Source organism: Perca fluviatilis, chromosome 8 (genome assembly GCF_010015445.1).
Source record: "Perca fluviatilis chromosome 8, GENO_Pfluv_1.0, whole genome shotgun sequence".
NCBI classification, from domain to species: domain Eukaryota; kingdom Metazoa; phylum Chordata; class Actinopteri; order Perciformes; family Percidae; genus Perca; species Perca fluviatilis.
In genome coordinates, this window is record NC_053119.1 from 24673878 (window position 1) to 24689604 (window position 15727).

Sequence of the window (15727 nt, forward strand, 5' to 3'; positions counted from 1 at the left end):
GGAGTATGAATTTTTGGGAAATATACTTGATTAGAGATGTTTAGGGAAAACAGTCAAATCTGCACCTTAGACAGCTGACAGAGATACTAATTGGTTTTGAGGAGATTAAAATGTTAGTCATTACTATAAGTGATCAGTACCACTTGAAGACAACATTCAGACTAAAATGATAAATGTCAAGGTATTAAGCGCCAACCACAGAATATCTCTTCTCAGAACCAGACGCCGCATACATGCTTATTACACTACCATAAAATATAAAAATAAAACATTCTTCAAAAGTACAGAGTGAAAGTAACACCAAGGGATGTGAACAATGGACTTTGTTGGATTGAATGTTTGCCTATTTGCCACAATATACATCGGTACCAAAATTGTTCTTCAATAATCTTCCAGTAATAATTGGCAGCCAATGTATTTGGCTTTATAAAAAGACATAAATTTCTCATTTGTGGAAAGAAAATTCCAACCCTGACCTTTTATTTAACATAATCCTGAGAAACTGCTTTACTTTTGTATTAACAATAAAGTTTAAAGACCAAACTGCTGACAGTATCAACCTGCTGACTATTACAAGTGACATCCAGTTATTGTACAATAATGACTATGGCAACCGATCTCATACCGCATGAATGACCATACACCTGCAGCCTCTAAATGTAACTTGCTGATGAACCCAGTGGATATAAAACAATATGAAAGGAGTGCCTTAATTTAGCTAACAATAAAAGCAACTGACGACCCACTTTTATAAACAAGATTGTATGCCAAGTGTCACTCTTGATTTTTACCATTCTAACTCAACAGGAGATTTTTAAGAGTTTGAAGTTTGGGGGAGTTTGTTCTCTCCCAGGCCAAGCATCACTCGTTGAATGAAGCTGAATGTGTTTTTCATGGCTTTAGGGTAGTCCAAGTGTAGTGCATAGGACAACGCAAACAAGAGGCAAAAATTGCTTGAGGTAGGTTCTGGAGATTGTTCATTACAATACCTCCTTCAAGAATGATGGCAGTAGACACTGGGTCAAGATGGAGATGATTTGGCCGAGAGGGGCACATCTTCACTGATGACAGTCAGCAACCCAACAGATACCTGGTCCCAGGCCTCATCACTGTCAGAATCCTGTATACAACCAAACACAAACATTACAACAGGTAAATGTTGATTGGCATTATCAATTGTCATCAAGTCATCTGTCCTGCCAACACTTCCCTCCAGCCTATTTTTTTTTTTTTTTTTTTAATTAAGCTCTCATGTCTGTCCTAATATAAAAATTATTCAGATGTTAATGCTGTTACAGCTAGTGCATGTGAGGGAGAGAAATGTTCTACCTCTTGTGCAGAACCCACAATTGCAGCACGGCAAGTGGGGCTTAGCATTGTGGCACTCAGCAGTGCAACCATGTGACATGGACTACAAATGGAGTTAGTTGAATGGCTGCTTCATCATTTGTTTAGGGTTTTGTTGTTTTTATCTTTTTTTTATCACCCTGCTGGCATACACTGAACTGTCACAGTTAGCATGCAGCCCATCTTTGTTCTGAACTCACAGTAATATACAGTATGTGCTCTTTTAAGATATGAGAACTTACAAAGGAGGTGTTGTAGAAGTTACTGGGGGTCATCACCAAGCAGAACAGGGATGCCTTGGAGAACAAGGGAGCGCGCACTGCTGTCACATCTGGTTTCTAGAAGTGGATAGAACAAATAAAGTTCAAGATTAAGCAACATTCAGAAGTTACACTACAAACCCATTTTTAAAACGCATATGAAAAGGTGTCACCATGTTGCTTAACAGTGCAGAGAACAGTTGCCGATTGCAGTAGTTATCTAATCCACAGCAAAAACTTAACAAGTCTGTAGTGGACTGACCCTTGAATCAATTTGCTGCACAATCTCAGCCAGTTTCTCTCCAACACTTCCTTTCTTGGACTTGAAGATTGTGACAAAGCGTGGTGTGTAGCGGTCAACAGCACCAAAAAGTCATTCTCCAGGTTTGTCGTGGCTATCCTGTTGAACTCAGCAAACACCTACAAGACAGAAAAAAATGTGAGTGAGTAGACTGGCTTGAGCCAGTGTGGAAATTTTGGAAAACCTTTGGTTACCAGTCCTAAAACACCTAAATGCACACTAGGAGAATATAAAAAGCATATCAATATCTGTACGTACTTGTCTCTCTGTAAAAGAGCTGGCCAAGCGCTCATTCGGGGTTTTCACTGGAGGTTCAGCCTCCACAATCTCCCGTCTCCCGCAGTGGGAATGTCTGGTCCATCTTAGATGCAATGACTGTTCCACTGGGGTTCCGTTTTTCATTTCTTCAACCAGGAGCTTTCTTTCAACTTCTAGTCTATCTTCATTCTGCCCCTCAGGGAGGTCTGGTAAGTAATTGACCTCAAACCTTTTTGGTCTTTTTGAGGCCTGTGCATGCCATTCCTGGGGCCTTTTTTACCCTGATTTATAGCAACTTCTGCACATCCAGCTTTTCTCAGTTTAGGCGATAGTTCCCCATTTTGTATGTCAAGCTATTCTTCCAGCCAGAACACCCATCTGGCGAGCCTGGTTCCCTCAGGCAGGGATGTTTGCTTATGAGCGCCAATGCCACAGAATGGCATCGTTCTTCATTTGGATAGGCATCAAATTTGTAGATCGCTTCAGCAAGCTTCTCCAAAATACCATGCTTCATGTCTCTTGGTACATTCAGGTAAGTTTGGTCTCCGTAAAAACTGAAGATTAGCCTGTCTCAGTCTGAATTCTACATCAACCGAGAAGTTTGGAATCTCAAAAAACTCTGGCCATTGCTCTTGTCTTGTTGATGATGATGAGCTGTATGTCGACAGAATCTCTGTATCATCTGAGACATTTGAGGCATCAGAAATGCTGGTGGTGGAAGCAGGCACCAGTGTCAGTGTCACCAATGAAATGACCTTCACAGTTGCTTTTGTAGCTGGCAAGTCTCCTATGTCATCTAGGTTGCAGAGGGAATAACCAAAGTCAGGGTCTTCATACATAAGATTGAAGTCATCCTGCAGGTTGCATTTTTCTTTGACTTTTATCTTCAGCTCTTCAACCGTTTCTGGTTTTCTGTCCAGTGACACTTTCCGTATGTCCCCTTCATTTATGATGATTCTTAGTTTATAGCTTCCCATGGTCCTAGACAGAGTGGAGATCACTTTAGTACCCAGTCCACATGTCATTCAGCATAATATGTAACGCTTTAGTGTGACGTACACATTGCCTTTCACTCTATAGGAAGATAAGGGGAAAACATCATTCAGTTCGGACAGATGGGTGACATTGAGAGACCCTCCCCCACTGAAGCACAACTCATAAGCACGTAAATGTTCAACATACCATGAGGTCAAAAGCCTGCAGACTAGCAGGATTTCTGTGTTGATAACAACAATATGTGTTATTTGCTGGAACTCTGGGAGACCAGAGCAACAGCCAACTGAAATGATCATATCTGCAGTGTACTTTACACCATGAACACAAGCAGAAGCTGCAACCAGCACTGTACTTTGCTTGGCGTTTCGCTGATGTAGTGAGCGCTGAACATTTTCAGGGAAAGATGTGATCATAACTGACCTGACTTTATCAATTTCCACAGAAGGCTTAAAGAAGGATGCAGAATCCAAATGGAAGGCCATCATCTTCTGGTGTCTTACAGCCAAGGTTTGTGCTACATTCTTGAAATTATGAGTGTCATGCACAGCCTTTTTGAAAAATTGGTGTGCTTCCCTTCAAAACGCATCGTCCACACATCGACTAGTGGGCCAAAAGTTTTAATCAGTTGAGGGTAATGTTCAATAAAATGATGTTTTGGACGGAGTTTGTAGGTCGGAAAAGTTTGCTGCAGTAACTCTCTATGTTCTGAGATTTTGCAAACCAGAAAGTGGATTAACTCTTCAGTAAAGTGCGATGACATTACTATTTCCAGTATATCTTTTAGAAGCATCAGTATCTCCCATGCTTTGTCTCCTTCTGGGATATTATGGCCTACCATCAATGGAAGCAGCCTCAGGAGAGCCCAGTTTTCGTGTCCGTTGCCCACAATGGTTCCCTTAGCGATGAAGGTCTTTGGAATGATCTGTGGTTGGTCAGCTTTATCTGAGAACGTGTAAGGAAACTGCTTAATAGCCTTATTCAAACAGTCCAAAGAAACATACTTCTTGGTCATAAAATCCTGAAGACAGAGTGACATTTCTGCTGGTACTATACCCTCTAAAAAGTCATGCAGAATGTCAGGTGGAAAACCATCCACCACATGAAAGTGTTTCAAGTTTTCATTCAGTGGACACCCTCTTTTTACACCAAGATGTCTGGCCATAGTATGGTCATGTATAACCTCTTGCACATGTCTGTCGTGGTCCGCTCTTGTCCTTGGCTGGTGTAGACCTGACCTGACCTCCTTATCCTGTATGTCATCTTTCTTACACATACAAAACCGACAAAAGAGATGTGCTGCAAAACTCTCCTGGAATCCTGCCAAAGCGTGAGCCCCCAAGTTGTCTGCTGCTACATACAATACAGTTCCTTTAACACTTTCTGCTAGCTGTTCAACATACACACCGTGTTCCTCAAGAGTAACAAGATCCTGAATGAGAGGACGAAGAACTTCTGCATAGCCATGTTCCTTCACAGTCTTGACCTTACATAAAAGTGCAAGTTGTATAGAGTGGAGAGCTGACCGATATTTGGAGTCAAGATTAGCAAGTACCCAATATACTGCACATAGTTTGTGTTTTTCTTGGATGTTCCCAGTGGATTAGCAACCTCAAAATCATCTATATATAGCCCAAGAGCAATCCTAAATTCTTCCACATTCAAAAGAACATTTTCTTTAAAATGAGAGCCATCTCTGAATGAGTGGTATCCTTCTGGTGAAGCACCACATTCTACATGCAGCGCCTTATCCAGAATATCCTTATTTCTTAACAAAGCCTGCAACATTTTCAGTGTGGGGACATATACAACAGAACTATCTCTGTCAAGACGAAACTCAACTGGCATAACAAGAGGAAATTCTTGCTGTATATAAGATGCTCTCCTGCTAGCTGTTGATAAGGATCCTCCTGTAGAGGTGAATTTCAGCAGGACATTAGTTTGTGAAACTGCATTTACAACGTCACTCACAATGGAATTATCCACGTCACCACAATGCTGACTGATAATCTCCTGGACTTTACTGTGAAGTAATGGCTGTGAAAGTAAGTGGATCTGATTGATCTGCTGAATAACTTCTTGTGTAGCACTTTCTGATATATGCAGGATTGTTTGCATTTTCAAAAACAAAGCGGCAAGGTTACGTTCCAGCTGACTTTCCAAGTCCTGTATGTCACCTACAGATTCTTCAAATTCACACTCAGTGTCATCCTGTGAGGAAATATCATTCTCCACTTCAGTCAATTGATCTTGATGTTTAATGTTTGATACAATTCCGGTTTTAAAATGTGTTGTAGCACTCCCTTTGTGTACCCTACTTTTGTGTGCATTAAATGTTGAGTACACATTGCTGTGAAAATCACAGCCGTCGTATGGACACAGAACTTTTTGCTTAAGTTTTAAATGTCTGCGCAAGTGTGTGAAAAACTCTTCTTCAGTGCAGGGCTCTGTGTATTCACATAATTGGCAGTGAAATACAACTGTGGGTTTACTTGCTTGTCCAATGTTTGATTGACGATACGCGCAACCGATAAATGCACTTTGAGTGCATTAAAAGATTTGAAAGTGCACAAGCAATCGTTATGAAGACATGGTATTGGCTGTTGCCGAGTAAAGCCTCCATGTTTTAGGCGATAGTGTTTTAACAACTGTCCTCTTTTTTCTGTAGAAAAATTACACACGCTAGTGTGTGTTTGTATATCTACATATAATATCATCCAAAATATTGTATACTTTATCTCACCTCCAGTGTACTGAGGCCCACTGACAAAGCAGCTGTGAAGAGCCCTCAAGGCAGTTGCCACAAGCACTTCTGTAAAGGACAAATAATGTCTTAGTTAAAAGAAAGTTCCACTTAAAGTGATGTGATTTGTAGATTAAAGACACATAGTGCATACTTTACAAGCATTACAGGAGAATGATAGTTTTCCAATATAAATCCTTATAGATGTATCCTCTTACATGAATATTTGAAGATTCAGATTGAGTGTCAAAAACAATTCTAAAAATTAAGAGTATAAACAATCCTGACTTAAGTATAAGTACAGCAATATTAGCAACTGCATTTACTTAAAGAAATAACAGGGGAAAGTCAGACGTTGAAACACTTTTCCGATATACCTCATTTTAAAAGAAAACGTTACAGACAAAAATAATTTGTTGTCATCAACAACTTACGTGTGTGTTCTATCAATACCAGGTGCTATCTTATAAAAATATGGAACAACTTCGGTTAACTTGACTTTGAATGAAAGGTGCTTGCTCATAGGGGCGGGATGGAAGAAACACATCGATATACATTTTAATTTTTAATGTTTTTCTTGTTTTTATTTAACATGCTTGACAGGGTCCTTAATATGTAGCGAATTGCAAAAATAAATAAAAAAATAACTTTTGCCAACAGTCATCATGTATTCTCCTTGTTTTTGGCTTTGCAAACGATTAAAACAGAAACTAGCAGTAGCTAAAGTAACTTATGTTCTCCTAATTGTCTGACCAATGTGGCTGCAAAATGTGTGTTGCTTACAAATTGTCTTGTTTAGTGTTTCCTCTACACACTTAATGCAGCAAATTTCATTTGTAACTCCGAAAGTCTGTGTTGTTACAGCCAGGTCTCATGGCAGTTCGTGTAAATGTGACGTTATTTGAATCTATTGATACGTGTTCACGGAGACGTTTTTGTCGGTTTTTACGTGGCGGACTACACGAAAATGTTAAGTAATTTATTTCAATGGGAAGCATATTTTGTGGCCACAGCACGAAAATGGTAGGGAGTAATATAAAAAGCCGAAAATCCGTGTAGGCAGGTTGGTCGGGGTGGTGGATGGGTCAAACAACACAGGACTTTCACCCGGGCGAGCGGTTTTGGCGTTTTGTTACTGTGGTGCGTCCCCAGCGGGCCGCATCGCGGGCCGCCTCCCGGCTTATGGAGCGACCTTTTCGGCCGCCTCATCCAGGGGGTCCCCAGCGGGCCGACTCGCGGGTACCTCCCGGCTTATGGAGCGACCTTTTCGCCCGGCGTCCTTTCGTCTCCGTGAGCACGTATCAATAGATTAAGAATAACGTGGACATTTACACGAACTGCCGTGAGACCGGGTTAATAACCCTACATTCGACCAAAATACAGTACAGCCACTCTGTCAACTCGGGAAAACTAAAAGTTCCTCTAGCAACATTTAAAATGTGAGCGTTTTCACTTTAAGTTAAAATGGATTTACAGGTGAATCACGGGATGGTGGTGGAAAGCCGCCCAAAACATGCCCGAACATGTGCTCTGCCTGTTAGCTTGTTAATGTTTAGCTAGCTAGTTAACATATGATAGATTATGTTGAGGCAGCAGACAGAAACACAAATTCACACACAAATATTAACCTAACTTGCTTGAAGACTTACCTTATTGTTCCACAAGCGATGAAATCTCTAGCAAATTTGTCGGCAAATTCCAGAAAATGTGTTGGCTCAGTCCGATTGGCACCGCTAACAATCCTGAGCAGGAGACTGAACGGTGGTGGCTTCTACTGCGCATGCTCACTCACAGCCCTGCTTGCTGATTGGATGAGTTCCAAATAGTCTCTCTAAGCAAGTTAAGATAACTTCAAACAAAGTTATATTCACCCAAAACAATAAATAAATAGCTTTTTTCACCATGCAATTAACCGTTACTTTGTAAAGCCAATTAAGAAGCACATATTATTGATACCCGACTACAGCTAACTCATTAATGCAAGTTATGACAGCTATTGGAATTTACAGTGTAGGTCTGCTTGGCCTGTAGATGGACACGGAGAAATGCAGCAAACAAGCAAACTGAAGGGACGCACTCACAACGAGGAGAAACTTAACATAGTGGGTAAAAGCATTTTCCTATAATAATGCCCTCATAGTACTAAAGTGGCAAACTTGATTGTGAAACAGGTCTACAAGCTTCCCCAGATGAGATAAGTTTATGTACAGATAGGTGTCCTGTGAGAAACTGTTATTTCAGTCAGTTAATTATATTTGCCATGATAATGAACTATGAGGAGAATATTTCTGACTGAAATAACAGTCTCTGCCACATTCTCATACTCTGCCTTTCTCCCTCTCCAACCCCTTGGCTCTCTCTTTCTGTCCATCTTTCCCTTGTCTCTGCCACTCTGTTTTTATATCTCTTTGACCCCTCCCTTCAACTTCTGCTTCTGTCCATGTATGTATAGCACCCTTTCAGCTTTTGTCTCTGTGCTGTTCTTTGTTCTCTTTACATATCTGTCTCCCACTCTCTTGATACATTCACTCTCTCCCCTTTCTTCCTCTCTCCCTCCAACTAAGCCTTTCACTTAGAAAAACATGTTTAAAACTTGTGCTACAATCAACAGGGCTTAATTTTTAGGCACAAGATGAAACCTCATTTTAGTTCAGTAATATGAATCTTTTGCGGGTGATGAGCAGTCTTCCATGTGTGCTGTATGCAGAGAGGGTGATTTGTCATTGAGCTCTGAGATGTTCCGAACAGTTAAATGTCCTGGTGAAAGTTCATAGGACCATAAGATGTTCTATGTAGTTTGCTTTGTGTTCTCTGCCAAGAAAGACTACATGATTATTCACGAGGAGAATCTGCTCAATTTTGCAAAACTGAGGCAGCCCTCCCTTCTCCCCACAGACAGAAACATTCCTACATCATAATCCATTCCATCAATGCTGACTTTGGATGTACTGTAAATCATGTTGCTTTCTGTTATTTGTTCAATGTATGCTTTTGCAACATTGGGAAGCAGTGAGACCATCAGAGATGAGACATTTGATGTCTGTTGGTGAGGTTTAAAGAATGATGGGGGCACTGAGATAGTAAGCCACCATATGTTGATGCCTGTTTGCCATTGTTTTAAAAACATTCTTAAAGTTTTACGTATCATGTACCACACACGCTTGAAATAAACGGTGTTTTCCCTCAAATCTCATTGTCCACAAGTGGACAAGAGGGCCAAAGCAACCGTATGAGGTCTGGGTAGTGTTCAATGTAGTGATGTTTTGGCGGGAGGATGAAATCAGGAAAGACCTCCTGCATCATCTGTTTTTGATCCTGTATTTTGGTCTGTAAATACTGAATGGATTCCTCAGTAAATGACGGGCAGAGTGCTAACTTGACTATCTCTTTCAAATCCATCAGTACAATCCATGCTTCATTTCCCCCAGGAACAGTGTCACCAATAATCAAAGGGAGTAGTCTAAGCAATGTACCATTTTCATGGCCATTGCCACCAATGCTGTTTTTAATGGCAAAGGTTTTTGAACCGGCCTGGGTTTATTTACCTTGTCAGTATGTTGGTATGGAAATGTTGCAATTTTTCCATTTAAATACTCAAGGGGCGAAGTATTGGCGACGGATCAACTCTCTAATACAATGGGCCAGTTCTACAGGCACAATGCCCTCAAACAGATCATGTAGCACACCTGGTGGGAAGCCAGTGACTGTATGAAAATACTGTAGACTCTGGCTCAAGACACAGTTTTGCTTAACACCACACTGATCCTGACTATCCCCTTGTAACACAGCATGCAGATCCCTGTCATGGCTGGCTTTTGTCCTCAGACAAAATGTTCCACCTCCAACATCATGAGACTGAACTTCCTTCCTCTTGTAGCTGTGCAGAATCTACAAACATATTTGGCTCTGAAACACTGGGTGAAACCTGCTAATGCATGGGCTGCAAGGTTATCGGACACCACACACATGACTGTGCCCCTTACTAGCTTTCAATTGGACTCAATGAACACACCATCTTGTTCAAGAGTATGGATGTCTCGTAACAGAGGACCAAGTGCTCGTTCATATCCAAACTCCTTAATGTCTGACACTTTACATAATGCTCCCAGCTGTATCACATGCAAGGATGATCTGTATTTACTTGGGAGATCAGCAACTACCCAGTAGACAGAACACAGTTTATGAATTTTCCTCGATGTGCCAAGTGGATTAGCTATTTCAAGATCATCAATGTACAAAATGAGTGGTAGCTTAAGCCCGTCTGAAGAAGACAATAGTTCATTGTCTTTGAAGTATGAGCCATCTTGGTGGCTCTCATAATGACCCTTTTCTGCCATCTTTGTTTCTTGAATTTTGTCCAAAATGTCAGTGTGACTAAACATTTTCTGAATCATTTCAAGAATGGGAATGTGTACTGCCGGTAGTCCCCAGGTTTTGCGCACATACTCGACAGGCATTACCACAGGGTAATTTTTCTCAACAAAGGATCTCCTTCTCTTGTTTGAAGACAACACTTCACCTTTGGCCGTGGCACTGACAAGAATGTTACTGTCCATCACGCGCTGACTACCTCATCCAAAGTACTTTCACTTGCATTAATGTCATGGCTCTGTAAGACTTCTTTAATTGTATTTCTGAGGAGTGGCTGGCACGGAGTAAAAATCTGAGTCAAATGCTCCACAATTTCCTGAGATGCCATGTCAGATACATGAAGAACAGTCTGCATCTTTAGAAATAATGATGCCAAATTATGGTGCAACTACTCCCTTAAACTTTCAGTGTCACATTGACTGTCCATATCAGACAACCCAGTCTCACGGCAGTTCGTGTAAATGTACACGTTATTCTTAATCTATTGAACGTGTTCACGGAAACGTTTTTCGTTTTTTTCGTGTAAATATACACGTTTTCTCGACCGGGCGCCGGGAAAGGACGGCGGGGGCGCCTCATGAGGTGTCACCACGCCCGGCCGGGAGGCGCCGGGGAAAGGACGCCTGGAGGCGGCCTCAGGAGGTTACCACACGCCCGGCCGGGGCGCCCGGGGAAAGGGCGCCGGAGGCGGCCTCATGAGGTGCCACACGCCCGGCGGAGGCGCCAGGGAAAGCGCCTGGAGGCGGCCTCAGGAGAGTGCCACACGCCCGGCCGGGAAGCGCCGGGAAAGGGCGGGGCGGCCTCATGAGGTGTCACACGACGCCGGAGAGGCCGGGAAAAGGACGCCTGGAGGCGGCCTCATGAGGTGCACACGCCCGGCCGGAAGCCGGAGAGCGCCCGGGAAAGGGACGCCGGGGGGGGGCCTCATGAGTTACCACACGCCGGCGGAGAGCGCCCGGGGAAAGGACGCGGAGGCGGCCTCATGAGGGTACCACCGCGCGGGCGGGAGGCGGGAGGGCCCGGGGAAAGGACGCCCGGCGCGGGCTCATGAGGTGCCACCACGCCGGCCGGGAGGCACCCGGAAAAAGGACGCCGGAAGCGGCCTCATAGCGCGCCACCACGCCCGCCCAAAACAACGCACGCCCGCACCCCACGCGATCGGGAAACGATGCGCCCCACGCTGGCCAAAACAAGGCACGGCCGCCACTTTCCAGGACACGGAAATGAAACGCCACAATAACGAGACGGTTGGGGTTAGGAAAAAAGAACTGGGAAAGGTACCGTCACCACGCGGACGCGCCGAAAAAGGAACTGCAACCGGGACAAAGGTACTGCCACCCGCGGAGGCGCGATCCGGGTCTCCGGTGTGAAAGCCCTGTGTTTTTACTCATCCACCACCCGACCAACCTCCCCTAGGGCGGATTTTCGGCTTCTTATATTACTCCCTACAATTTCGTTCTGTGGCAACGTAATATGCTTCCCATTGAAATACATTGGTTCACAATTCTCGGTTGTCCACAACGTAAAAACGAGAAAAACGTTTCCGTGAACACGTTCAATAGATTAAGAATAACGTGTACATTTACACGAACTGCCATGGGCTGTATCAGAAATATCAAATATGTCTGCGTTCTCACACTGAGCAGGGTGTTCATCAACACTTTCAGCAGTAGGTATGACAGGGGCACTGTCATGTTCTGATACAAAGACATTATCATCAAAGTCTGCACTACCTCTATGGTGTCAACTTTTGTGCCCATTAAATGATGAATACACATTTGTTGTGTATGTACAGTTCTTGAAAGGGCATGTTACCATCTCATGACTTCTGAGATGACTCCTCAAATGACAAAATACTGTTGCCTCAGAAAATGTCTGTTTAAAGTCACATAGGACGAATTTTAAACAGTGTATATGTTGCATGTGCTCTCTCAGTCTCATCTACTCTGCATGTATTAATATGGCACCGTGAAACGTGGGTTTTCAATGCATTAAAAGACTGAAATGTACAAATGCAATCAGTGTATAGACATGGCAGAGGACTGACTCTTGTGTAGTGGCTATGTTGCAAACGATAGTGCCTAAATAATCTTGTCCGGGTGTCTGAGGTTACAGAGCACAACTTACACTTACACTCCATTGAATCACCTGTACCCTGCAATTTAAATAACATTTTTAATGTGAGTGATTCTTTTGTACCTTGCATTAAATAGGCATATATCCTTAGAATAACTTTAAGTGACCTAAATTAGATAATGTATTTCATGATTTCACAGCCACATTACTTTTTTTTAAATTAACATATTCATTAATCTATTTCATAGGCACATTTCTTCAATGCATTGGCATCCTTTTTTTTTATTGACCTAAATGGCAATCCATGAGATGCCTGTATAATCATTTAAATTACTATATTCTTAAGTAATTCAAAAGCAATATATAACCCCTAAAGGATAACTAATCACATGAACATACCTTGAAATTCAGTAGGACTGTCAATCGCCTAAACAATGATAAAAAAAAAAATCATGTTAGCCCAGCCACAAAGGATGTCTTTAGCAACTGCTATTTTTTAATACAAAACGTAAAAGGAGTCATGGCATGAAGATTTCACTTTGACGTTTTTTTTTACATTAATGAGTTCCCCAGCTTGCCTATGGTCCCCTAGTGGCTAAAAATGGCAAAAGGTGGGTATCCTGCTCTGCCTTTGAGAAAATGAAAGCTCAGATGGGCCAATCTGGAATCTTGCTCCTTATGAGGTCATAAGAAGCAAAGGTTTTCCCCCTTTCTCTGCCCAGAAATTTGACCCCGCCATGTGAGAGAGAGAAATAATGGCTTGGTCAAGGCCAAAATATTGATGGAAAAACTCTTACAAATTATGTTTGCAATGGTATCAGTTGAGTCAGTCCATGGTAGGGCTGGGCGATATTTGATATATTTTTAAATGTGATATGGAATTTGACTAGAGGTGTTGAAATTAATCAAATAATCGATGCATTGCATCGCGGATGTGAACAATGTTGCATCGATGAAGTGGGCCACCATAATCGATTATAACACGCAATGCCGCGTTGCGGTAATTTTTTTCCGGCCGCAGCTAAACATTCAAATGAAAAATAACTTTTTCAGTAGCCTAGCTAACCCGTTTCACACTCAAACACACACACACACACGAAGACAGGCAGAAACACAAACACACACACACGCCAAAACGGCTGGCTGGCGGGAACCGGCAGAGTGGAAAGGATCGCAAATCGAGAAGAGGAAAGAAAACATTGAGAAACATGGAGAGAACCGCTAATTAGCTTGGAAACGATCTAAGTGGAATACGAAGCTGAAGAGGTGTAGCTACACTCACGGCGCTTACTTTCTTTGTCTACCAGCAGTGGTTTAGAACAACGTACGTTGGCCCTGAGAGGCCACAGCGTGCAACAATAAGACAACACATGCAACTAAACCACAGCACGCACTAATAAGACAACACATGCAAATAAACCACAGCACGCAACAATAAGACAACACATGCAACTAAACCACAGCCGCACTAATAAGACAACACATCAACTAAACCACAGCACGCACTAATAAGACAACACATGCAAATAAACCACAGCACGCACTAATAAGACAACACATGCAAATAAACCAGCAGCGCACTAATAAGACAACACATGCAACTAAACCACAGCACGCAACAATTAGACAACACATGCAAATAAACCACAGCACGCACTAATAAGACAACACATGCAACTAAACCACAGCACGCACTAATAAGACAACACATGCAAATGGCCCAGACCACAACGGAAGTGTTTCCAGGGGACACTTTTAAGTGATGCACACGTGCCTCAACCATTGGCTTTCCGGTATAGACAGACCAGCAACGGGACAATTTTAACAATTTTCACCATTTTATTCATCACTAAATTCACGTACTCAATACGTTTTAGCGGAAATGAACTCTTTAGATTTTGAATATAGGCAGTCTTGCATAAATCGTTGCTGAATTGACAATTTGCTAGACAATTTGTTGTGCTTAAATATCACAACACATGTCCATCATAAGATTAACGGGAACCTGTGGTTAGCTGCATTTTCGGAGTTAAACTTAAACTCCACAAGCGTTGCGGGCTTAACAAACTCGCTGGCTGGCCGTCACACACACACACACACACACACACACAAGACACACACACACACACACACACAGGCGCCGATACATAATAATAAAATACTGAGCACCCTACGTTGTGCCAGACTATCAGTAGGCTACATTCATTTAAAATTAAACATTGCAGTTGGTGCTAAGTGGAGCGTCTGTCATAGTGTGATTGGTTATGTTGGTGGCATTGATTCTTAATTTCCCACAAAGCTGATCGCGGGTCAACGGTGTCAGTTAAACTTATATCTCAATCCTATCTCGGATCTGTGAGAAGTGGCGCTGTCCTGAGTTGGAAAATAGCCTACTTTCCGGCTTTATTCTCGAATAAATAGGGTGTGTGTTCGTGTCGGCCGCTGTCCATTTCCTAACGTTCTGAAATGCAAAAAATTTTGACAATTTTTTTGAAGGGTCCCCGTGAGCACCCATGGGGGAAAAAATAAATCACGCCTATTAACTCGATAATAAAGCCATAACGTAGGCTATCTTCCAACTCAGGACAGCGCCACTTCTCGCAGATCCAGATAGGATTGGAGATGAGAAGTTTAACTGACACGTAACCGCGATCAGCTTCGGTGGAAATTAAGAATCAATGCCACCAACATAACCAATCATACTATGACAGACGCTCCACTTAGCACCAACTGCAATGTTTAATTTTGAATGAATGTAGCCTACTGGTAGTCTGGCACACGTAGGGTGCTCAGTATTTTAATACGTATCCGCCTGTTGTTGTGTGTGTGTGTGTTGTGTGTGTGTGTGTGACGGCCGGCCAGCGAGGTTTTTAAGCCTGCAAGCGCTTGTGGAGTTTAAGTTTAACTCCGAAAATGCAGCTAACCACAGGTTCCCGTTAATCTTATGATGGACATGTGTTGTGATATTTAAACAAATAATCCATCAATGGCGAAATAAAAATCTTATTTACGAGACCGGTCTGAGAGACCTCCAGCTTAGAGCGGGGTCTCTGAGCAGGACTATCTGAGCCGCAGGCTAGCGGCCCCGGCAGGCTTGCGCTGGCGCTGTCGCGACACTTTATGGAGCTTCTCATTACGAAAACTTTGAAGCAAATTGTCAATTCGGCAACGATTTACGCAAGACTGCCTATATTCGGAAATCTAAAGAGTTCATTTCTCCGCCTAAAAACTTATTCAGAAGTGAATTTAGTGATGAATAAAATGGCGAAAATTGTTAAAATTGTCCATGTGTTCTCTTATTAGTGCGTGCTGTGGTTTAGTTGCATGTGTTGTCTTATTAGTGCGTGCTGTGGTTTAGTTGCGTATGTTGTCTTATTA

The 15727-nt window shown here is 42.5% G+C and overlaps 1 long non-coding RNA gene across 1 annotated transcript; it reads right to left on the bottom strand.

Moving 5' to 3' along the window:
- Positions 1-2718: 2718 nt before the first annotated feature.
- LOC120563413 lies at positions 2719-7859 on the bottom strand. The gene is made up of 4 exons (XR_005639948.1): positions 7552-7859; positions 5903-5971; positions 3998-4104; positions 2719-3147 (listed from the first exon to the last, which is right to left on the bottom strand). It is a non-coding gene; the product is annotated as an uncharacterized LOC120563413 (long non-coding RNA).
- Positions 7860-15727: the final 7868 nt, after the last annotated feature.